Source organism: Procambarus clarkii, chromosome 44 (assembly GCF_040958095.1).
Source record: "Procambarus clarkii isolate CNS0578487 chromosome 44, FALCON_Pclarkii_2.0, whole genome shotgun sequence".
In the NCBI taxonomy this organism is placed as follows: Eukaryota; Metazoa; Arthropoda; class Malacostraca; order Decapoda; family Cambaridae; genus Procambarus; species Procambarus clarkii.
Genome location: NC_091193.1, coordinates 26,939,066 through 26,963,270, shown reverse-complemented (window position 1 = coordinate 26,963,270; position 24,205 = coordinate 26,939,066). Strand labels below are relative to the sequence as shown.

Genomic DNA, 24,205 nt, shown 5'->3' with positions numbered 1-24,205 from the left:
ACACACAGATACACACACACACACACACACACACACACACACACACACACACACACACACACACACACACACACACACACACACACACACACACACACACACACACACACACATACACACACACACACACACACACACACACACACACACACACACACACACACACACACACACACACACACACACACACACACACACACACACATACACACACACACACAATTCATTAACATATAATATTAGATAAGGCAGGACAGAGAAGGCTGGGCAGACTGCATATTTCTTGACTGCCAAAAGGCCTTTGATACGGTACCGCACATGAGACTGCTATACAAACTTGAGAGGCAGGCAGGAGTAAGCGGAAAGGCCCTAGTATGGGTGAAGAACTACCTAACAGGAAGGAGCCAGAGGGTAATGGTAAGGGGCGAGAAGTCGGACTGGCGAACAGTAACAAGTGGAGTACCTCAAGGATCGGTGCTGGGACCAATCCTCTTTCTAATTTACGTAAATGATATGTTTACAGGAGTGGAATCATACATGTCAATGTTTGCGGATGACGCAAAATTAATGAGAAGAGTTGTGACAGACGAGGATTGTAGGATCCTCCAAGAGGACTTAAACAGGCTGCAGAGATGGTCAGGGAAATGGCTACTGGAGTTTAACACCAGTAAATGTAAAGTTATGGAAATGGGATCAGGTGACAGGAGACCAAAGGGACAGTACACAATGAAGGGGAACAGCCTACCTGTAACGATTCGAGAAAGAGACCTGGGAGTGGATGTGACACCTAATCTAACTCCTGAGGCACATATAAATAGGATAACGACAGCAGCGTACTCTACACTGGCGAAAATTAGAACTTCATTCAGAAACCTAAATGAGGAGGCTTTTAGGGCGCTTTACACTGCCTACGTGAGACCAGTCTTAGAGTATGCCGCGCCATCATGGAGCCCCCACCTGAAGAAACACATAAAGAAACTGGAGAAGGTTCAGAGGTTTGCGACGAGGCTTGTCCCAGAGTTACGAGGGATGGGATATGAAGAGCGGCTGAAGGAACTGAACCTTACGACACTAGAGAAAAGAAGGGAGAGAGGAGATATGATAGAGACATATAAAATACTCAGGGGAATTGACAAAGTGGAAATAGATGAAATGTTCACACGTAATAATAACAGAACGAGGGGACATGGGTGGAAACTGGAAACTCAGATGAGTCACAGAGATCTTAGGAAGTTTTCTTTTAGCGTGAGAATAGTGGAAAAATGGAATGCACTTGGGGAACAGGTTGTGGAAGCAAATACTATTCATACTTTTAAAACTAGGTATGATAGGGAAATGGGACAGGAGTCATTGCTGTAAACAACCGATAGCTGGAAAGGCGGGATCCAAGAGTCAATGCTCGATCCTGCAAGCACAAATAGGTCAGTACACACACACACACACACACACACACACACACACACACACACACACACACACACACACACACACACACACACACACACACACACACACACACACATTAGGGGTCTGGTAGCTGAGCGGACAGCGTGCAGGATTCGTAATTCTGTGGCCTGGGTTCGATTCCCGGACTAGGCAGAAACAAATGGCAAAGTTTCTTTCACCGTGATGCCCCTGTTACCTAGTAGTAAATAGCTACTTCGGGTGTTAGACAGCTGTTACGGAGCTGCTTCCTGGGGGAGTGTGTGTGTTGGGGGGGAGGGGGAAGTTAGCTAGTTAGTAACAGTTGATTGACAGTTGAGAGGCGGGCCGAAAGAGCAGAGCTCAACCCCCGCAAGCACAACTAGGTGAACACACGTTACAAATATGACAGACATGTCCAGTCTATACACATAATCCGTTGCCATCTGAAGATCACCCTATATTAAACATGCACTACCTAATATAATTGTTAAACTACAAAGTTATTTTCTCCCTAAGACGTATACAACTATCATGGGCAGAACTGCCTGTTGTGTCGTGTGTTGTGTCACCAACAACATACGACACAATGCTTTGCCATTTGGGTCAAAGTTATACCTGAGGGCCACTAACACGCTAGTGGCCTCGACGAGGACAGGAAGCCGGCGGCTTGTTAATAATGCCCCCATTTGTCCTGATAATTTTTTCAAGATGGATCTTACAGTTCGCCAGTGTTTTGGCATTTACAGCTTGGGCGGGTAGGAGGTTCCTCGGGTTTATTACCCTGTGGGTGAAGGAGCGTCACCTGTTTACTGTCCAACAGTGTGGCGTGTTGAGCTTCAGCTCCGGTGTTCCTTGTCTGTGGTGCGTACAAAATCAATTCAAATGTTTATTCAGGTAAAGTACATACAAGGTGAGGTATAAACATTGATGGATATATAGATAGAGCTAGTACACACAATGACTAAAGCCACTATTACACGAAGAGTTTCGGGCAGGAAAACACTAAGGACTAAAACTTAATACTAATTGAAATTAAAGTATAAATTGTGCTGAGAAAATAACAAATAAAAAAAGGGGGGAACATGGCAGAAAAATAGCAAACAATAGCAACAATAGCAAAGAATAGCAACAATAGCAAACAATAGCAACAATAGCAAACAATAGCAACAATAGCAAAGAATAGCAACAATAGCAAACAATAGCAACAATAGCAAACAATAGCAACAATAGCAAACAATAGCAACAATAGCAAACAATAGCAACAATAGCAAACAATAGCAACAATAGCAAACAATAGCAACAATAGCAAACAATAGCAACAATAGCAAACAATAGCAACAATAGCAAACAATAGCAACAATAGCAAAGAATAACAACAATAGCAAAGAATAGCAACAATAGCAAAGAAGAAGGAATCCCGCCTTCTGAAGACGTGGGTCTGGATCAATACTCCTCCAGAGTGGTCAATATGTGAAAGGTCTCGGATTCCATCTATATTGAGGACTTGTTCACATGACAGACAGCCTTGGAGTTCTGCTCTAGACAGCCTTGGAGTTCTGCTCTAGACAGCCTTGGAGTTCTGCTCTAGACAGCCTTGGAGTTCTGCTCTAGACAGCCTTGGAGTTCTGCTCTAGACAGCCTTGGAGTTCTGCTCTAGACAGCCTTGGAGTTCTGCTCTAGACAGCCTTGGAGTTCTGCTCTAGACAGCCTTGGAGTTCTGCTCTAAACAACCTTGGAGTTCTGCTCTAGACAGCCTTGGAGTTCTGCTCTAGACAGCCTTGGAGTTCTGCTCTAGACAGCCTTGGAGTTCTGCTCTAGACAGCCTTGGAGTTCTGCTCTAGACAGCCTTGGAGTTCTGCTCTAGACAGCCTTGGAGTTCTGCTCTAGACAGCCTTGGAGTTCTGCTCTAGACAGCCTTGGAGTTCTGCTCTAGACAGCCTTGGAGTTCTGCTCTAGACAACCTTGGAGTTCTGCTCTAGACAACCTTGGAGTTCTGCTCTAGACAGCCTTGGAGTTCTGCTCTAGACAACCTTGGAGTTCTGCTCTAGACAGCCTTGGAGTTCTGCTCTAGACAACCTTGGAGTTCTGCTCTAGACAACCTTGGAGTTCTGCTCTAGACAGCCTTGGAGTTCTGCTCTAGACAACCTTGGAGTTCTGCTCTAGACAACCTTGGAGTTCTGCTCTAGACAGCCTTGGAGTTCTGCTCTAGACAACCTTGGAGTTCTGCTCTAGACAACCTTGGAGTTCTGCTCTAGACAGCCTTGGAGTTCTGCTCTAGACAACCTTGGAGTTCTGCTCTAGACAACCTTGGAGTTCTGCTCTAGACAACCTTGGAGTTCTGCTCTAGACAGCCTTGGAGTTCTGCTCTAGACAGCCTTGGAGTTCTGCTCTAGACAACCTTGGAGTTCTGCTCTAGACAGCCTTGGAGTTCTGCTCTAGACAACCTTGGAGTTCTGCTCTAGACAGCCTTGGAGTTCTGCTCTAGACAACCTTGGAGTTCTGCTCTAGACAGCCTTGGAGTTCTGCTCTAGACAGCCTTGGAGTTCTGCTCTAGACAGCCTTGGAGTTCTGCTCTAGACAGCCTTGGAGTTCTGCTCTAGACAATCCTTGGAGTTCTGCTCTAGACAACCTTGGAGTTCTGCTCTAGACAACCTTGGAGTTCTGCTCTAGACAACCTTGGAGTTCTGCTCTAGACAACCTTGGAGTTCTGCTCTAGACAACCTTGGAGTTCTGCTCTAGACAGCCTTGGAGTTCTGCTCTAGACAACCTTGGAGTTCTGCTCTAGACAACCTTGGAGTTCTGCTCTAGACAGCCTTGGAGTTCTGCTCTAGACAACCTTGGAGTTCTGCTCTAGACAACCTTGGAGTTCTGCTCTAGACAACCTTGGAGTTCTGCTCTAGACAGCCTTGGAGTTCTGCTCTAGACAACCTTGGAGTTCTGCTCTAGACAACCTTGGAGTTCTGCTCTAGACAACCTTGGAGTTCTGCTCTAGACAGCCTTGGAGTTCTGCTCTAGACAACCTTGGAGTTCTGCTCTAGACAGCCTTGGAGTTCTGCTCTAGACAGCCTTGGAGTTCTGCTCTAGACAGCCTTGGAGTTCTGCTCTAGACAACCTTGGAGTTCTGCTCTAGACAACCTTGGAGTTCTGCTCTAGACAGCCTTGGAGTTCTGCTCTAGACAACCTTGGAGTTCTGCTCTAGACAACCTTGGAGTTCTGCTCTAGACAGCCTTGGAGTTCTGCTCTAGACAACCTTGGAGTTCTGCTCTAGACAGCCTTGGAGTTCTGCTCTAGACAACCTTGGAGTTCTGCTCTAGACAGCCTTGGAGTTCTGCTCTAGACAGCCTTGGAGTTCTGCTCTAGACAGCCTTGGAGTTCTGCTCTAGACAACCTTGGAGTTCTGCTCTAGACAACCTTGGAGTTCTGCTCTAGACAACCTTGGAGTTCTGCTCTAGACAACCTTGGAGTTCTGCTCTAGACAACCTTGGAGTTCTGCTCTAGACAGCCTTGGAGTTCTGCTCTAGACAGCCTTGGAGTTCTGCTCTAGACAACCTTGGAGTTCTGCTCTAGACAACCTTGGAGTTCTGCTCTAGACAACCTTGGAGTTCTGCTCTAGACAACCTTGGAGTTCTGCTCTAGACAACCTTGGAGTTCTGCTCTAGACAGCCTTGGAGTTCTGCTCTAGACAGCCTTGGAGTTCTGCTCTAGACAACCTTGGAGTTCTGCTCTAGACAGCCTTGGAGTTCTGCTCTAGACAACCTTGGAGTTCTGCTCTAGACAACCTTGGAGTTCTGCTCTAGACAACCTTGGAGTTCTGCTCTAGACAACCTTGGAGTTCTGCTCTAGACAACCTTGGAGTTCTGCTCTAGACAGCCTTGGAGTTCTGCTCTAGACAGCCTTGGAGTTCTGCTCTAGACAGCCTTGGAGTTCTGTTCTAGACAGCCTTGGAGTTCTGCTCTAGACAACCTTGGAGTTCTGCTCTAGACAACCTTGGAGTTCTGCTCTAGACAACCTTGGAGTTCTGCTCTAGACAACCTTGGAGTTCTGCTCTAGACAGCCTTGGAGTTCTGCTCTAGACAGCCTTGGAGTTCTGCTCTAGACAACCTTGGAGTTCTGCTCTAGACAACCTTGGAGTTCTGCTCTAGACAGCCTTGGAGTTCTGCTCTAGACAACCTTGGAGTTCTGCTCTAGACAGCCTTGGAGTTCTGCTCTTGACAGCCTTGGAGTTCTGCTCTAGACAACCTTGGAGTTCTGCTCTAGACAGCCTTGGAGTTCTGCTCTAGACAGCCTTGGAGTTCTGCTCTAGACAACCTTGGAGTTCTGCTCTAGACAGCCTTGGAGTTCTGCTCTAGACAACCTTGGAGTTCTGCTCTAGACAACCTTGGAGTTCTGCTCTAGACAGCCTTGGAGTTCTGCTCTAGACAACCTTGGAGTTCTGCTCTAGACAACCTTGGAGTTCTGCTCTAGACAACCTTGGAGTTCTGCTCTAGACAGCCTTGGAGTTCTGCTCTAGACAGCCTTGGAGTTCTGCTCTAGACAACCTTGGAGTTCTGCTCTAGACAACCTTGGAGTTCTGCTCTAGACAGCCTTGGAGTTCTGCTCTAGACAACCTTGGAATTCTGCTCTAGACAACCTTGGAGTTCTGCTCTAGACAGCCTTGGAGTTCTGCTCTAGACAGCCTTGGAGTTCTGCTCTAGACAACCTTGGAGTTCTGCTCTAGACAACCTTGGAGTTCTGCTCTAGACAGCCTTGGAGTTCTGCTCTAGACAACCTTGGAGTTCTGCTCTAGACAACCTTGGAGTTCTGCTCTAGACAACCTTGGAGTTCTGCTCTAGACAGCCTTGGAGTTCTGCTCTAGACAACCTTGGAGTTCTGCTCTAGACAACCTTGGAGTTCTGCTCTAGACAACCTTGGAGTTCTGCTCTAGACAACCTTGGAGTTCTGCTCTAGACAGCCTTGGAGTTCTGCTCTAGACAGCCTTGGAGTTCTGCTCTAGACAGCCTTGGAGTTCTGCTCTAGACAACCTTGGAGTTCTGCTCTAGACAGCCTTGGAGTTCTGCTCTAGACAGCCTTGGAGTTCTGCTCTAGACAGCCTTGGAGTTCTGCTCTAGACAGCCTTGGAGTTCTGCTCTAGACAACCTTGAATTTCTGCTCTAGACAACCTTGAATTTCTGCTCTAGACAGCCTTGAATTTCTGCTCTAGACAACCTTTTAATTTCTGCTCTAGACAGCCTTGAATTTCTGCTCTAGACAACCTTGAATTTCTGCTCTAGACAGCCTTGGATTTCTGTTCTAGACAGCCTTGGAGTTCTGCTCTAGACAGCCTTGGAATTCTGCTCTAGACAGCCTTGGAGTTCTGCTCTAGACAACCTTAAATTTCTGCTCTAGACAACCTTGAATTTCTGCTCTAGACAACCTTTTAATTTCTGCTCTAGACAGCCTTGAATTTCTGCTCTAGACAGCCTTGGATTTCTGCTCTAGACAACCTTGGATTTCTGCTCTAGACAACCTTGGATTTCTGCTCTAGACAGCCTTGGAGTTCTGCTCTAGACAACCTTGGATTTCTGCTCTAGACAGCCTTGGAGTTCTGCTCTAGACAACCTTGGATTTCTGCTCTAGACAGCCTTGGAGTTCTGCTCTAGACAACCTTGGAGTTCTGCTCTAGACAGCCTTGGATTTCTGCTCTAGACAACCTTGGAGTTCTGCTCTAGACAGCCTTGAATTTCTGCTTTAGACAGCCTTGGAGTTCTGCTCTAGACAGCCTTGAATTTCTGCTCTAGACAACCTTGGATTTCTGCTCTAGACAACCTTGGATTTCTGCTCTAGACAACCTTGAATTTCTGCTCTAGACAGCCTTGGAGTTCTGCTCTAGACAACCTTGGAGTTCTGCTCTAGACAACCTTGGAGTTCTGCTCTAGACAGCCTTGGAGTTCTGCTCTAGACAACCTTGGAGTTCTGCTCTAGACAACCTTGGAGTTCTGCTCTAGACAGCCTTGGAGTTCTGCTCTAGACAACCTTGGAGTTCTGCTCTAGACAGCCTTGGAGTTCTGCTCTAGACAGCCTTGGAGTTCTGCTCTAGACAGCCTTGGAGTTCTAGAAACAATTGGTATTTTCAGAGATCAAATATATGTGAAATATATTATTATAAATATATATTTTATTTATATGCACTAGAGGTGTGTGTTATAGAGTGGGATGCGATCACACCTGGAGAGCCCAGGGACTCAGTAGTCACCCTCAGCACTGTACTTGGGCATGTAAAACAGGTTACTATTAAAACACTAGTGCTACTTGCCCCAGTATAATCACCAAGACTCCTCATATACAAATAAGATCAGCTCACCCACCATCAACACTTAATGAACACCACTAGTGACCTGCTGAGGAAGGGAGCCGTGCACCAGGCTATCTGTAGCAAAACACAATAATAAGGATGTCCCACTCAACCGGGGAATGTTAAATTGATGGCTATGATACTCAACCAGCATGTCTACATGATCACCACCCCAGCCACCACACAGCACCTCCAGGGGTATACCTAACCCCACACAGCAGCTCCAGGGGTATACCTAACCCCACACAGCAGCTCCAGGGGTACACCTAACCCCACACAGCAGCTCCAGGGGTACACCTAACCCCACACAGCAGCTCCAGGGGTACACCTAACCCCACACAGCAGCTCCAAAGTTACAACTAACCCCACACAGTCCGCGCGACTGCCTGCATGCAGCCTGCGTTCAAACAAATCCGTTCGAACGTCCTGGGCCTAGTAATTTCCATACTAAGCTATCTCGGGAAAGCTAGCCTTCATTTACAAAGAAACGGTCAAGCAAAATCAACTGATTACTACTGGACCAACATCTGAGTAAATGAAGCAGTACTAACTAATTACAGAGTATCTGGCACTAGGGCTCCACACAGGCTGGGGGAGGTAGGCCTATCCTGGCTCTGACTGATGCCACATCTACACAGGGCCCAGACTTCCCAACCTACGTCAGACAAGGCCGCAGTGGTAAACCAGACATAATACTGTCAAACAGCCACCACTTCCTAAACACCCACATAGAAAGGGGCCCTGTGAGCACAAGCGACCACCTACCAATAATAATGACGCTGTCAACTAACACTATTCAGAAACCCTCACCACCAAGACTTCAATACAATAAAACTGACTGGGAAGTGTTCAAAAGCAGTGCACAGGAAATCAGTGTCACAGACTTTAATGTAAAGGAAACATCATGCATAAACGCTGAGTTAAATACATGGATTAGCACCATAGAAACATGCATGAATGATCACTTCCCCGTAGCTCACCGTATAACGCTCCCACACCCCCAGCCACTGAGACAACCACAACACAGCAAACCAGATATAACAACCTTCTACAACTCATAACACAACACGGGTGGACGGATGAGCGCAAAAGACCATATGATCAGACAATCCAGGAGCTCCACGAACTCCTGAACATACAGCCACTAAACATCAGACTGCAGCACCAAGCCATCAGGGTGTGGAACACCATCGAAATGTTAGAGGACCCAATGTTTGAAAGATTGCTCCATGATGAGACGCCCCACTCCCACAGCTGGTGGCCCAAGATGAGACGCTCCACTCCCACAGCTGGTGGCCCAAGATGAGACGCCCCGCTCCCACAGCTGGTGGCCCAAGATGAGACGCCCCGCTCCCACAGCTGGTGGCCCAAGATGAGACGCCCCGCTCCCACAGCTGATGGCCCAAGATGAGACGCCCCACTCTCACAGCTCGTGGCCCAAGATGAGACGCCCCGCTCCCACAGCTGGTGGCCCAAGATGAGACGCCCCGCTCCCACAGCTGATGGCCCAAGATGAGACGCCCCGCTCTCACAGCTGGTGGCCCAAGATGAGACGCCCCGCTCCCACAGCTGGTGGCCCAAGATGAGACGCCCCGCTCCCACAGCTGATGGCCCAAGATGAGACGCCCCGCTCCCACAGCTGGTGGCCCAAGATGAGACGCCCCGCTCCCACAGCTGGTGGCCCAAGATGAGACGCCCCGCTCCCACAGCTGATGGCCCAAGATGAGACGCCCCACTCTCACAGCTGGTGGCCCAAGATGAGACGCCCCGCTCCCACAGCTGGTGGCCCAAGATGAGACGCCCCGCTCCCACAGCTGATGGCCAAGATGAGACGCCCCGCTCTCACAGCTGGTGGCCCAAGATGAGACGCCCCGCTCCCACAGCTGGTGGCCCAAGATGAGACGCCCCGCTCCCACAGCTGATGGCCCAAGATGAGACGCCCCGCTCCCACAGCTGGTGGCCCAAGATGAGACACCCCACTCCCACATCTGGTGGCCCAAGATGAGACGCCCCGCTCCCACAGCTGGTGGTCCAAGATGAGACACCCCGCTCCCACAGCTGGTGGCCCAAGATGAGACGCCCCACTCCCACAGCTGGTGGCCCAAGATGAGATGCCCCGCTCCCATAGTTGGTGGCCCAAGATGAGACGCCCCGCTCCCACAGCTGGTGGCCCAAGATGAGACGCCCCGCTCCCATAGCTGGTGGCCCAAGATGAGACGCCCCGCTCCCACAGTTGGTGGCCCAAGATGAGACGCCCCGCTCCCACAGCTGGTGGCCCAAGATGAGACGCTCCACTCCCACAGCTGGTGGCCCAAGATGAGACGCCCCGCTCCCACAGCTGATGGCCCAAGATGAGATGCCCCGCTCCCATAGTTGGTGGCCCAAGATGAGACGCCCCGCTCCCACAGCTGGTGGCCCAAGATGAGACGCCCCGCTCCCATAGTTGGTGGCCCAAGATGAGACGCCCCGCTCCCACAGCTGGTGGCCCAAGATGAGACGCCCCGCTCCCATAGCTGGTGGCCCAAGATGAGACGCCCCGCTCCCACAGCTGGTGGCCCAAGATGAGACGCCCCGCTCCCACAGCTGGTGGCCCAAGATGAGACGCTCCACTCCCACAGCTGGTGGCCCAAGATGAGACGCCCCGCTCCCACAGCTGGTGGCCCAAGATGAGATGCCCCGCTCCCATAGTTGGTGGCCCAAGATGAGACGCCCCGCTCCCACAGCTGGTGGCCCAAGATGAGACGCCCCGCTCCCATAGCTGGTGGCCCAAGATGAGACGCCCCGCTCCCACAGCTGGTGGCCCAAGATGAGACGCCCCGCTCCCACAGCTGGTGGCCCAAGATGAGACGCCCCGCTCCCATAGCTGGTGGCCCAAGATGAGACGCCCCGCTCCCACAGCTGGTGGCCCAAGATGAGACGCCCCGCTCCCACAGCTGGTGGCCCAAGATGAGACGCCCCGCTCCCACAGCTGGTGGCCCAAGATGAGACGCTCCACTCCCACAGCTGGTGGCCCAAGATGAGATGCCCCGCTCCCACAGCTGGTGGCCCAAGATGAGACGCCCCGCTCCCACAGCTGGTGGCCCAAGATGAGACGCTCCACTCCCACAGCTGGTGGCCCAAGATGAGACGCCCCGCTCCCACAGCTGGTGGCCCAAGATGAGATGCCCCGCTCCCATAGTTGGTGGCCCAAGATGAGACGCCCCGCTCCCACAGCTGGTGGCCCAAGATGAGACGCTCCACTCCCACAGCTGGTGGCCCAAGATGAGACGCCCCGCTCCCACAGCTGGTGGCCCAAGATGAGATGCCCCGCTCCATCAGCTGGTGGCCCAAGATGAGACGCCCCGCTCCCACAGCTGGTGGCCCAAGATGAGACGCTCCACTCCCACAGCATGTGGCCCAAGATGAGACGCTCCACTCCCACAGCTGGTGGCCCAAGATGAGACGCCCCGCTCCCACAGCTGGTGGCCCAAGATGAGACGCCCCGCTCCCACAGCTGGTGGCCCAAGATGAGACACCCCGCTCCCACAGCTGGTGGCCCAAGGTGAGACGCCCCGCTCCCACAGTTGGTGGCCCAAGATGAGACGCCCCGCTCCCACAGTTGGTGGCCCAAGATGAGACGCCACACTCCCACAGCTGGTGGCCCAAGATGAGACGCCCCGCTCCCACAGTTGGTGGCCCAAGATGAGACGCCCCACTTCCACATCTGGTGGCCCAAGATGAGACGCCCCGCTCCCACAGCTGGTGGCCCAAGATGAGACACCCCGCTCCCACAGCTGGTGGCCCAAGGTGAGACGCCCCGCTCCCACAGTTGGTGGCCCAAGATGAGACGCCCCGCTCCCACAGTTGGTGGCCCAAGATGAGACGCCCCGCTCCCACAGTTGGTGGCCCAAGATGAGACGCCACACTCCCACAGCTGGTGGCCCAAGATGAGACGCCCCGCTCCCACAGTTGGTGGCCCAAGATGAGACGCCCCACTTCCACATCTGGTGGCCCAAGATGAGACGCCCCGCTCCCACAGCTGGTGGCCCAAGGTGAGACGCCCCGCTCCCACAGTTGGTGGCCCAAGATGAGACGCCCCGCTCCCACAGTTGGTGGCCCAAGATGAGACGCCCCGCTCCCACAGCTGGTGGCCCAAGGTGAGACGCCCCGCTCCCACAGTTGGTGGCCCAAGATGAGACGCCCCACTCCCACAGCTGGTGGCCCAAGATGAGACGCCCCGCTCCCACAGCTGGTGGCCCAAGATGAGACGCCCCACTCCCACAGCTGGTGGCCCAAGATGAGACGCCCCACTTCCACATCTGGTGGCCCAAGATGAGACGCCCCGCTCCCACAGTTGGTGGCCCAAGATGAGACGCCACACTCCCACAGCTGGTGGCCCAAGATGAGACGCCCCGCTCCCACAGTTGGTGGCCCAAGATGAGACGCCCCACTTCCACATCTGGTGGCCCAAGATGAGACGCCCCGCTCCCACAGCTGGTGGCCCAAGGTGAGACGCCCCGCTCCCACAGTTGGTGGCCCAAGATGAGACGCCCCGCTCCCACAGTTGGTGGCCCAAGATGAGACGCCCCACTCCCACAGCTGGTGGCCCAAGATGAGACGCCCCACTCCCACAGCTGGTGGCCCAAGATGAGACGCCCCGCTCCCACAGCTGGTGGCCCAAGATGAGACGCCCCGCTCCCACAGCTGGTGGCCCAAGATGAGACGCCCCGCTCCCACAGCTGGTGCCCCAAGATGAGACGCCCCGCTCCCACAGCTGGTGGCCCAAGATGAGACGCCACACTCCCACAGCTGGTGGCCCAAGATGAGACGCCCCGCTCCCACAGCTGGTGGCCCAAGATGAGACACCCCGCTCCCACAGCTGGTGGCCCAAGATGAGACGCCCCACTCCCACAGCTGGTGGCCCAAGATGAGACGCCCCACTCCCACAGCTGGTGGCCCAAGATGAGACGCCCCGCTCCCACAGCTGGTGGCCCAAGATGAGACGCCCCGCTCCCACAGCTGGTGGCCCAAGATGAGACGCCCCGCTCCCACAGCTGGTGGCCCAAGATGAGACGCCCCGCTCCCACAGCTGGTGCCCCAAGATGAGACGCCCCGCTCCCACAGCTGGTGGCCCAAGATGAGACGCCACACTCCCACAGCTGGTGGCCCAAGATGAGACGCCCCGCTCCCACAGCTGGTGGCCCAAGATGAGACGCCCCGCTCCCACAGCTGGTGGCCCAAGATGAGACGCCCCGCTCCCACAGCTGGTGGCCCAAGATGAGACGCCCCGCTCCCACAGCTGGTGGCCCAAGATGAGACGCCCCGCTCCCACAGCTGGTGGCCCAAGAGCCGTGATTTACTAGATGAAAACCCCGCCTCACAGTACATAATTCCCAGAAGAATAGTGACCAGAAATCCTTCCCCAAATAATTGGAAAATTGAGTATGCATGTATATGTGTGTGTATATATATATATATATATATATATATATATATATATATATATATATATATATATATATATATATATATATATATATATATATATAAATATATTATATATATATATATATATATATATATATATATATATATATATATACATATACGTATACATATATAAATCAATAAATAATAATAAAATAAATAGCCTTAAACAGAACAACATGTGTGGAAGCATCGGAGTGTGTATATATGAATGCTACACAGTATTCATCTATGGACATCCATATATGGTGAAACACATGTGAAGAACCTCACACACTCACAGCTCCCTGACAAGAGGGAGCCAGCTTAGCTTAGCTGCCAACACCCACACATCGTGTCAGCAAGGCGGACAGCCCGCCGCCTGCTGTCATACCTCTCACTGTATTTCCCACTTCTAAACTTCCCTTCACCCATACCTCTCCTTCCACTTTACTCCAAAAAAGAAAATATACAGAGGACTGAGTTACACGACTGACTGGCTGCGTGGCTGTTACACAAGACCATTAACTTAATGTTCCCTCACAGTTGAAAGTATAAGGTATAGGTAGCACAGTGTTCATAATGTAAGCCTATAAGTGACATACTGACATATACAAGAAGTACAGTAACTGACATGCAGAAACTTGGCAGCAGGCCGCATGTACACCGTGTGTGTGGGTGTGTGGGGGGGGGGGTGACTCACTCTCCTCCCCTCAGTAACTGGTAAGTCACAAGAACTAAACAATACACAGTATGCAGAAACATATTTGGCAAGCCGCCCAATCATGCACACATGTATAGTGACGACCCACGACTCCCAAGACAGGTCGGGGCCACGGAGAGCGCCAGCACCATACTCCATCACCTCACTCACTCCACAAGGTTGGTATCCTTACTCCCACAATATCCTGTCACGCCTCGCCAGGCCTCCCAAGTGGCACTTGACGCCTCCTGGCTGGCACTCGGGTGCTCCCTCACACATGTATCCGTCAACAGGAATACCGCTGCTCCTCCAAGACACATGTATTATACAGGGATACCGCTACTCCTCCAAGACACATGTATCCTTCAACAGGGATACCGCTGCTCCTCCAAGACACATGTATCATACAGGGATACCGCTGCTCCTCCAAGACACATGTATCCTTCAACAGGGATACCGCTGCTCCTCCAAGACACATGTATCATACAGGGATACCGCTACTCCTCCAAGACACATGTATCCTTCAACAGGAATACCGCTGCTCCTCCAAGACACATGTATCATACAGGGATACCGCTGCTCCTCCAAGACACATGTATCCTTCAACAGGGATACCGCTGCTCCTCCAAGACACATGTATCATACAGGGATACCGCTGCTCCTCCAAGACACATGTATCATACAGGGATACCGCTACTCCTCCAAGACACATGTATCCTTCAACAGGGATACCGCTGCTCCTCCAAGACACATGTATCATACAGGGATACCGCTGCTCCTCCAAGACACATGTATCCTTCAACAGGGATACCGCTGCTCCTCCAAGACACATGTATCATACAGGAATACCACTACTCCTCCAAGACACATGTATCATACAGGAATACCGCTACTCCTCCAAGACACATGTATCATACAGGGATACCGCTGCTCCTCCAAGACACATGTATCCTTCAACAGGAATACCGCTGCTCCTCCAAGACACATGTATCATACAGGGATACCGCTGCTCCTCCAAGACACATGTATCCTTCAACAGGAATACCGCTGCTCCTCCAAGACACATGTATCCTTCAACAGGAATACCGCTGCTCCTCCAAGACACATGTATCATACAGGGATACCGCTGCTCCTCCAAGACACATGTATCATACAGGGATACCGCTGCTCCTCCAAGACACATGTATCATACAGGGATACCGCTGCTCCTCCAAGACACATGTATCATACAGGGATACCGCTGCTCCTCCAAGACACATGTATCATACAGGGATACCGCTACTCCTCCAAGACACATGTATCATACAGGGATACCGCTGCTCCTCCAAGACACATGTATCATACAGGAATACCGCTGCTCCTCCAAGACACATGTATCCTTCAACAGGAATACCGCTGCTCCTCCAAGACACATGTATCACACAGGGATACCGCTGCTCCTCCAAGACACATGTATCATACAGGGATACCGCTGCTCCTCCAAGACACATGTATCATACAGGGATACCGCTGCTCCTCCAAGACACATGTATCATACAGGGATACCGCTGCTCCTCCAAGACACATGTATCATACAGGGATACCGCTACTCCTCCAAGACACATGTGTCATACAGGGATACCGCTGCTCCTCCAAGACACATGTATCATACAGGGATACCGCTGCTCCTCCAAGACACATGTATCATACAGGGATACCGCTACTCCTCCAAGACACATGTATCATACAGGGATACCGCTACTCCTCCAAGACACATGTATCATACAGGAATACCGCTACTCCTCCAAGACACATGTATCATACAGGAATACCGCTACTCCTCCAAGACACATGTATCATACAGGAATACCGCTGCTCCTCCAAGACACATGTATCATACAGGAATACCGCTACTCCTCCAAGACACATGTATCATACAGGAATACCGCTACTCCTCCAAGACACATGTATCATACAGGAATACCGCTACTCCTCCAAGACACATGTATCATACAGGAATACCGCTGCTCCTCCAAGACACATGTATCATACAGGAATACCGCTGCTCCTCCAAGACACATGTATCATACAGGGATACCGCTGCTCCTCCAAGACACATGTATCATACAGGGATACCGCTGCTCCTCCAAGACACATGTATCATACAGGAATACCGCTGCTCCTCCAAGACACATGTATCATACAGGAATACCGCTGCTCCTCCAAGACACATGTATCATACAGGGATACCGCTGCTCCTCCAAGACACATGTATCATACTCTCCCTCTTACAATAACCTTAGGTAATGCAAAGCACACTATGATCTGTATTACATGTAAATGGATAAATATAATAATTCCTAATCTAATAAACGTTACGAATCAGTTATTCATATATTTGAGACAAGAGGTTGGTGAGAGTGTGTTGTGAGTGGCACCTGGTGTTGAGGAGACCTCCTCACGGGTTACTACATGTGTCGTGAGTGGCACCTGGTGTTGAGGTGAGACCTCCTCACGGGTTACTACATGTGTCGTGAGTGGCACCTGGTGTTGAGGTGACCTCCTCACGGGTTACTACATGTGTCGTGAGTGGCACCTGGTGTTGAGGTGACCTCCTCACGGGTTACTACATGTGTCGTGAGTGGCACCTGGTGTTGAGGTGACCTCCTCACGGGTTACTACATGTGTCGTGAGTGGCACCTGGGTGTTTGAGGAGACCTCCTCACGGGTTACTACATGTGTCGTGAGTGGCACCTGGTGTTGAGGTGACCTCCTCACGGGTTACTACATGTGTCGTGAGTGGCACCTGGTGTTGAGGAGACCTCCTCACGGGTTACTACATGTGTCGTGAGTGGCACCTGGTGTTGAGGTGACCTCCTCACGGGTTACTACATGTGTCGTGAGTGGCACCTGGTGTTGAGGAGACCTCCTCACGGGTTACTACATGTGTCGTGAGTGGCACCTGGTGTTGAGGTGACCTCCTCACGGGTTACTACATGTGTCGTGAGTGGCACCTGGTGTTGAGTGAGACCTCCTCACGGGTTACTACATGTGTCGTGAGTGGCACCTGGTGTTGAGGAGACCTCCTCACGGGTTACTACATGTGTCGTGAGTGGCACCTGGTGTTGAGGTGACCTCCTCACGGGTTACTACATGTGTCGTGAGTGGCACCTGGTGTTGAGGTGACCTCCTCACGGGTTACTACATGTGTCGTGAGTGGCACCTGGTGTTGAGGTGACCTCCTCACGGGTTACTACATGTGTCGTGAGTGGCACCTGGTGTTGAGGTGACCTCCTCACGGGTTACTACATGTGTCGTGAGTGGCACCTGGTGTTGAGGTGACCTCCTCACGGGTTACTACATGTGTCGTGAGTGGCACCTGGTGTTGAGGAGACCTCCTGCACGGGTTACTACATGTGTCGTGAGTGGCACCTGGTGTTGAGGTGACCTCCTCACGGGTTACTACATGTGTCGTGAGTGGCACCTGGTGTTGAGGTGACCTCCTCACGGGTTACTACATGTGTCGTGAGTGGCACCTGGTGTTGAGGTGACCTCCTCACGGGTTACTACATGTGTCGTGAGTGGCACCTGGTGTTGAGGTGACCTCCTCACGGGTTACTACATGTGTCGTGAGTGGCACCTGGTGTTGAGGTGACCTCCTCACGGGTTACTACATGTGTCGTGAGTGGCACCTGGTGTTGAGGTGACCTCCTCACGGGTTACTACATGTGTCGTGAGTGGCACCTGGTGTTGAGGTGACCTCCTCACGGGTTACTACATGTGTCGTGAGTGGCACCTGGTGTTGAGGTGACCTCCTCACGGGTTACTACATGTGTCGTGAGTGGCACCTGGTGTTGAGGTGACCTCCTCACGGGTTACTACATGTGTCGTGAGTGGCACCTGGTGTTGAGGTGACCTCCTCACGGGTTACTACATGTGTCGTGAGTGGCACCTGGTGTTGAGGTGACCTCCTCACGGGTTACTACATGTGTCGTGAGTGGCACCTGGTGTTGAGGTGACCTCCTCACGGGTTACTACATGTGTCGTGAGTGGCACCTGGTGTTGAGGTGACCTCCTCACGGGTTACTACATGTGTCGTGAGTGGCACCTGGTGTTGAGGTGACCTCCTCACGGGTTACTACATGTGTCGTGAGTGGCACCTGGTGTTGAGGTGACCTCCTCACGGGTTACTACATGTGTCGTGAGTGGCACCTGGTGTTGAGGTGACCTCCTCACGGGTTACTACATGTGTCGTGAGTGGCACCTGGTGTTGAGGTGACCTCCTCACGGGTTACTACATGTGTCGTGAGTGGCACCTGGTGTTGAGGTGACCTCCTCACGGGTTACTACATGTGTCGTGAGTGGCACCTGGTGTTGAGGAGACCTCCTCACGGGTTACTACATGTGTCGTGAGTGGCACCTGGTGTTGAGGTGACCTCCTCACGGGTTACTACATGTGTCGTGAGTGGCACCTGGTGTTGAGGTGACCTCCTCACGGGTTACTACATGTGTCGTGAGTGGCACCTGGTGTTGAGGTGACCTCCTCACGGGTTACTACATGTGTCGTGAGTGGCACCTGGTGTTGAGGTGACCTCCTCACGGGTTACTACATGTGTCGTGAGTGGCACCTGGTGTTGAGGTGACCTCCTCACGGGTTACTACATGTGTCGTGAGTGGCACCTGGTGTTGAGGTGACCTCCTCACGGGTTACTACATGTGTCGTGAGTGGCACCTGGTGTTGAGGTGACCTCCTCACGGGTTACTACATGTGTCGTGAGTGGCACCTGGTGTTGAGGTGACCTCCTCACGGGTTACTACATGTGTCGTGAGTGGCACCTGGTGTTGAGGTGACCTCCTCACGGGTTACTACATGTGTCGTGAGTGGCACCTGGTGTTGAGGTGACCTCCTCACGGGTTACTACATGTGTCGTGAGTGGCACCTGGTGTTGAGGTGACCTCCTCACGGGTTACTACATGTGTCGTGAGTGGCACCTGGTGTTGAGGAGACCTCCTCACGGGTTACTACATGTGTCGTGAGTGGCACCTGGTGTTGAGGTGACCTCCTCACGGGTTACTACATGTGTCGTGAGTGGCACCTGGTGTTGAGGTGACCTCCTCACGGGTTACTACATGTGTCGTGAGTGGCACCTGGTGTTGAGGTGACCTCCTCACGGGTTACTACATGTGTCGTGAGTGGCACCTGGTGTTGAGGTGACCTCCTCACGGGTTACTACATGTGTCGTGAGTGGCACCTGGTGTTGAGGTGACCTCCTCACGGGTTACTACATGTGTCGTGAGTGGCACCTGGTGTTGAGGTGACCTCCTCACGGGTTACTACATGTGTCGTGAGTGGCACCTGGTGTTGAGGTGACCTCCTCACGGGTTACTACATGTGTCGTGAGTGGCACCTGGTGTTGAGGTGACCTCCTCACGGGTTACTACATGTGTCGTGAGTGGCACCTGGTGTTGAGGAGACCTCCTCACGGGTTACTACATGTGTCGTGAGTGGCACCTGGTGTTGAGGAGACCTCCTCACGGGTTACTACATGTGTCGTGAGTGGCACCTGGTGTTGAGGTGACCTCCTCACGGGTTACTACATGTGTCGTGAGTGGCACCTGGTGTTGAGGTGACCTCCTCACGGGTTACTACATGTGTCGTGAGTGGCACCTGGTGTTGAGGTAGACCTCCTCACGGGTTACTACATGTGTCGTGAGTGGCACCTGGTGTTGAGGTGACCTCCTCACGGGTTACTACATGTGTCGTGAGTGGCACCTGGTGTTGAGGTGACCTCCTCACGGGTTACTACATGTGTCGTGAGTGGCACCTGGTGTTGAGGTGACCTCCTCACGGGTTACTACATGTGTCGTGAGTGGCACCTGGTGTTGAGGAGACCTCCTCACGGGTTACTACATGTGTCGTGAGTGGCACCTGGTGTTGAGGTGACCTCCTCACGGGTTACTACATGTGTCGTGAGTGGCACCTGGTGTTGAGGTGACCTCCTCACGGGTTACTACATGTGTCGTGAGTGGCACCTGGTGTTGAGGTGACCTCCTCACGGGTTACTACATGTGTCGTGAGTGGCACCTGGTGTTGAGGTGACCTCCTCACGGGTTACTACATGTGTCGTGAGTGGCACCTGGTGTTGAGGTGACCTCCTCACGGGTTACTACATGTGTCGTGAGTGGCACCTGGTGTTGAGGAGACCTCCTCACGGGTTACTACATGTGTCGTGAGTGGCACCTGGTGTTGAGGTGACCTCCTCACGGGTTACTACATGTGTCGTGAGTGGCACCTGGTGTTGAGGTGACCTCCTCACGGGTTACTACATGTGTCGTGAGTGGCACCTGGTGTTGAGGTGACCTCCTCACGGGTTACTACATGTGTCGTGAGTGGCACCTGGTGTTGAGGTGACCTCCTCACGGGTTACTACATGTGTCGTGAGTGGCACCTGGTGTTGAGGAGACCTCCTCACGGGTTACTACATGTGTCGTGAGTGGCACCTGGTGTTGAGGTGACCTCCTCACGGGTTACTACATGTGTCGTGAGTGGCACCTGGTGTTGAGGAGACCTCCTCACGGGTTACTACATGTGTCGTGAGTGGCACCTGGTGTTGAGGTGACCTCCTCACGGGTTACTACATGTGTCGTGAGTGGCACCTGGTGTTGAGGAGACCTCCTCACGGGTTACTACATGTGTCGTGAGTGGCACCTGGTGTTGAGGTGACCTCCTCACGGGTTACTACATGTGTCGTGAGTGGCACCTGGTGTTGAGGTGACCTCCTCACGGGTTACTACATGTGTCGTGAGTGGCACCTGGTGTTGAGGTGACCTCCTCACGGGTTACTACATGTGTCGTGAGTGGCACCTGGTGTTGAGGAGACCTCCTCACGGGTTACTACATGTGTCGTGAGTGGCACCTGGTGTTGAGGTGACCTCCTCACGGGTTACTACATGTGTCGTGAGTGGCACCTGGTGTTGAGGAGACCTCCTCACGGGTTACTACATGTGTCGTGAGTGGCACCTGGTGTTGAGGTGACCTCCTCACGGGTTACTACATGTGTCGTGAGTGGCACCTGGTGTTGAGGAGACCTCCTCACGGGTTACTACATGTGTCGTGAGTGGCACCTGGTGTTGAGGAGACCTCCTCACGGGTTACTACATGTGTCGTGAGTGGCACCTGGTGTTGAGGAGACCTCCTCACGGGTTACTACATGTGTCGTGAGTGGCACCTGGTGTTGAGGTGACCTCCTCACGGGTTACTACATGTGTCGTGAGTGGCACCTGGTGTTGAGGTGACCTCCTCACGGGTTACTACATGTGTCGTGAGTGGCACCTGGTGTTGAGGTGACCTCCTCACGGGTTACTACATGTGTCGTGAGTGGCACCTGGTGTTGAGGAGACCTCCTCACGGGTTACTACATGTGTCGTGAGTGGCACCTGGTGTTGAGGTGACCTCCTCACGGGTTACTGCATGTGTCGTGAGTGGCACCTGGTGTTGAGGTGACCTCCTCACGGGTTACTGCATGTGTCGTGAGTGGCACCTGGTGTTGAGGTGACCTCCTCACGGGTTACTACATGTGTCGTGAGTGGCACCTGGTGTTGAGGTGACCTCCTCACGGGTTACTACATGTGTCGTGAGTGGCACCTGGTGTTGAGGAGACCTCCTCACGGGTTACTACATAACAACACCGGCTATAACCTCACGGACTCCACACCTCAGTGAAGAAGATGGCAGGTGGCACATTGGTCCCCGTCTACATTGTTCTCCCGTGCAAGGAGAACAATGGAGAACGTGTAGTGCAGGTCCACGGGGACCTTCAAGTGTTGAACACATTGTTATAGTTCATATGAAGCACACAACACGCTGCAACCCGTTCTCGCAAATTTAATAAGTCAATATTGACTTATTAAATATGTGCATAGGTGACATACTTAACATAATAGTTTCCCTTGAAAAGCTTCATAGAAAACACCGACCTTACCTAACCTACTTAGTATGTTAAAATAAGCATCTTATAGCTTCGTAATTACAATTGTTACTTAACCTATTATAGGTATAGGTTAGGTAATAATTGTCATTACGAAGCAATAAGATGCTTATCTTAACATACTAAGTAGGTTAGGTATGGTCGGTGTTTTCTATGAAGCTTTTCAAGGGAAACTATTATGTTAAGTATGTCACCTATGCACATATTTAATAAGTCAATATTGACTTATTAAATTTGCGAGAACGGGTTGGCACGCTGGCACCATTACTCTTGACTCAACACACCAACATACACAAGGGTTCACTCTTACGGGTCACTTATAATCTAGTGGGACTTCTTGGACTCCAAGTTGATAGGATTTCCTATTTCATTCTCCACACAAATGAAATTGGCTCAATTTATTCTGTATTAACTTGAGTAACGAACATCTTATAACATAGCCTCTACCTTTTTAGCGTAAATATACTTTAATTATCCATTTACCTGTATGTCTACAGTTTGTATTCTTGTCTACAAATACGAATACAAACGTGTGTGTTTGTACTCACCTATTTGTACTCACCTGTTTGTTCTTCCAGGATCGAGCTCTAGCTCTTGGACCCCGATTTTCTAGCCGTTAGTTGTATATTGCAATGACTCCTGACCTATTTCTATATCATACCTACTTTTAAAGTTATGAATAGAGTGAGCCTCTAGAACCCGCTCCTTTATGTCATTCCATTTACTCACTACCCGCACGCTAAAAGAAAACGTTGTAACATCTCTATGACACATCAGAGTCTCAAGTTTACATCCGTGCTCCCTTGTTCTATTGTTATTCATTGTAACATTTCCTCTCTTTATACCTTGTCAATCTCTTTATGTATTTTATACATCTGTATCATATCCTCCTTTCTAACATGGTCAGGTTTAGTTCCTTCAGTCTCTCTTCGTTCCCTCGCAGCTTTGGGACGAGTCTCGTTGCAAACTTCTGCACTTTTTCGAGCTTCCTTATGTGTTTTTGTAGATGGGGGCTCCATCTGCACACACGTGTGTGTGTGTGTGTGTGTGTGTGTGTGTGTGTGTGTGTGTGTGTGTGTGTGTGTGTGTGTGTGTGTGTGTGTGTGTGTGTGTGTGTGTGTGTGTGTGTGTGTAATTACCTAAGTGTAGTTACAGGATGAGAGCTACGCTCGTGGTGTCCCGTCTTCCCAATACTCTTGTCGTATAATGCTGTGACACAGCTGACAGGTTGTGGCCTCCACCACTCTCTTTGTGAAAAAAATTGACGCGAATTTGAGAGCATCAATGTACTACAAGATCGCCCTTGAGTCTTGCAACAAGAGCTGCACTTGACCTTGCAACAAGAGCTGCACTTGACCTTGCAACAAGAGCTACACTTGACCTTGCAACAAGAGCTGCACTTGACCTTGCAACAAGAGCTGCACTTGACCTTGCAACAAGAGCTGCACTTGACCTTGCAACAAGAGCTGCACTTGACCTTGCAACAAGAGCTACACTTGACCTTGCAACAAGAGCTGCACTTGACCTTGCAACAAGAGCTGCACTTGACCTTGCAACAAGAGCTGCACTTGTCAACAAGACCTACACTTGACCTTGCAACAAGAGCTACACTTGACCTTGCAACAAGACCTACACTTGACCTTGCAACAAGACCTACACTTGACCTTGCAACAAGACCTACACTTGACCTTGCAACAAGACCTACACTTGACCTTGCAACAAGACCTACACTTGACCTTGCAACAAGACCTACACTTGACCTTGCAACAAGACCTACACTTGACCTTGCAACAAGACCTACACTTGACCTTGCAACAAGACCTACACTTGACCTTGCAACAAGACCTACACTTGACCTTGCAACAAGACCTACACTTGACCTTGCAACAAGACCTACACTTGACCTTGCAACAAGACCTACACTTGACCTTGCAACAAGACATACACTTGACCTTGCAACAAGACCTACACTTGACCTTGCAACAAGAGCTGCACTTGTCAACAAGACCTACACTTGACCTTGCAACAAGACCTACACTTGACCTTGCAACAAGAGCTGCACTTGTCAACAAGACCTACACTTGACCTTGCAACAAGACCTACACTTGACCTTGCAACAAGACCTACACTTGACCTTGCAACAAGACCTACACTTGACCTTGCAACAAGACCTACACTTGACCTTGCAACAAGACCTACACTTGACCTTGCAACAAGACCTACACTTGACCTTGCAACAAGACCTACACTTGACCTTGCAACAAGACCTACACTTGACCTTGCAACAAGACCTACACTTGACCTTGCAACAAGACCTACACTTGACCTTGCAAC

The 24,205-nt window shown here is 51.3% G+C and overlaps 1 protein-coding gene across 1 annotated transcript in view; it reads left to right on the top strand.

Moving 5' to 3' along the window:
* Positions 1-24,205, top strand: part of LOC123745203 (serine/arginine repetitive matrix protein 2) — a 213,202-nt gene that overhangs the window by 83,347 nt on the left and 105,650 nt on the right.